The sequence below is a fragment of the Arachis duranensis genome, chromosome 5, assembly GCF_000817695.3.
Source record: "Arachis duranensis cultivar V14167 chromosome 5, aradu.V14167.gnm2.J7QH, whole genome shotgun sequence".
NCBI lineage: Eukaryota > Viridiplantae > Streptophyta > Magnoliopsida > Fabales > Fabaceae > Arachis > Arachis duranensis.
This window is the reverse complement of record NC_029776.3, coordinates 25,686,853-25,688,336: the sequence shown is the minus strand read 5'-3', so window position 1 is coordinate 25,688,336 and position 1,484 is coordinate 25,686,853.

Below are 1,484 nucleotides of genomic sequence, written 5' to 3'. Positions count from 1 at the left end.
GACACAAGCACATGGTTAGGGACAGCTTGATTTAGCCGCTTAGGCCTGGATTTTATTTCCTTGGGCCCTCCTATCCATTGATGCTCAAAGCCTTGGATCCTTTTTACCCTTGCCTTTTGGTTTAAGGGCTATTGGCTTTTTCTGCTTGCTTTTTCTTTTTCTTTCTATTTTTTTCGCCAAATTTTTTTTTTCGCAAGCTTTTGTTTTTCACTGCTTTTTCTTGCTTCAAGAATCAATTTCATGATTTTTTAGATCATCAATAACATTTCTCTTTGTTCATCATTCTTTCAAGAGCCAACAGTTTTAACATTCATAAACAACAAGATCAAAAATATACACTGTTCAAGCATTCATCCAGAAAACAAAAAGTATTGTCACCACATCAATATAATTAAATTAAATTCAAGGATAATTTCAAAATTCATGTACTTCTTGTTCTTTTGAATTAAAACATTTTTCATTTAAGAGAGGTGAATGATTAATGGAATTTATTCATAGCTTTAAGACATGGTTACTACATACTAATGATCATGAAGTAGAGACACAAAACATAGATAAACACAACATTAAAAACCGAAAAAATAGAAAGAAATAAGAACAAGGAATGAATCCACCTTAGTGGCGTCTTCTTCTTGAAGGACCAACAATGTCCTTAAGTTCTTCTATGTCCCTTCCTTGCCTTTGTTGCTCCTCCCTCATTGCTTTTTGATCTTCTCTTATTTCATGGAGAATGATGGAGTGCTCTTGATGTTCCACCCTTAATTGTCCCACATTGTAGCTCAAATCTTCCAAGGAAGTGTTGAGTTGTTCCCGATAGTTATTGGGAGGAAAGTGCATCCCTTGAGGCATCTCAGGGATTTCTTGATGATGAGCTTCCTTATGCATCTCTTGAGAACCGTGAAGGGTCTCTCTTGCTTGCTCCATCTTCTTCTTGGTGATGGGCCTATCCTCCTCAATGGAGATGTCTCCTTCTATGATAACTCCAGCTGAGTAACATAGATGGCAAATAAAGTGAGGAAAAGCTAGCCTTGCCATGGTGGAAGGCTTTTCGGCTATTTTGTAGATTTCATTGGAGATGACCTCATGAACTTCTACTTCCTCTCCAATCATGATGCTATGAATCATGATGGCCCGATCCACAGTAACTTCAGATCGGTTGCCAGTAGGAATGATGGAGCGTTAAATGAACTCCAACCATCCTCTAGCCACAGGCTTGAGGTCCAGTCTTCTTAGTTGAACTGGCTTGCCTTTGGAGTCTCTCTTCCATTGAGCTCCTTCCACACATATGTCCATTAGAACTTGGTCCAACCTTTGATTAAAGTTAACCTTTTTAGTGTAGGGGCGTTCATCTTCTTGCATCATGGGCAAGTGGAACGCCAACCTCACATTCTCCGGACTAAAATCTAAGTATTTCCCCCGAACCATTGTGAGATAATTCTTTGGACTCAGGTTCATACTTTGATCATGGTTCCTAGTGATCCATG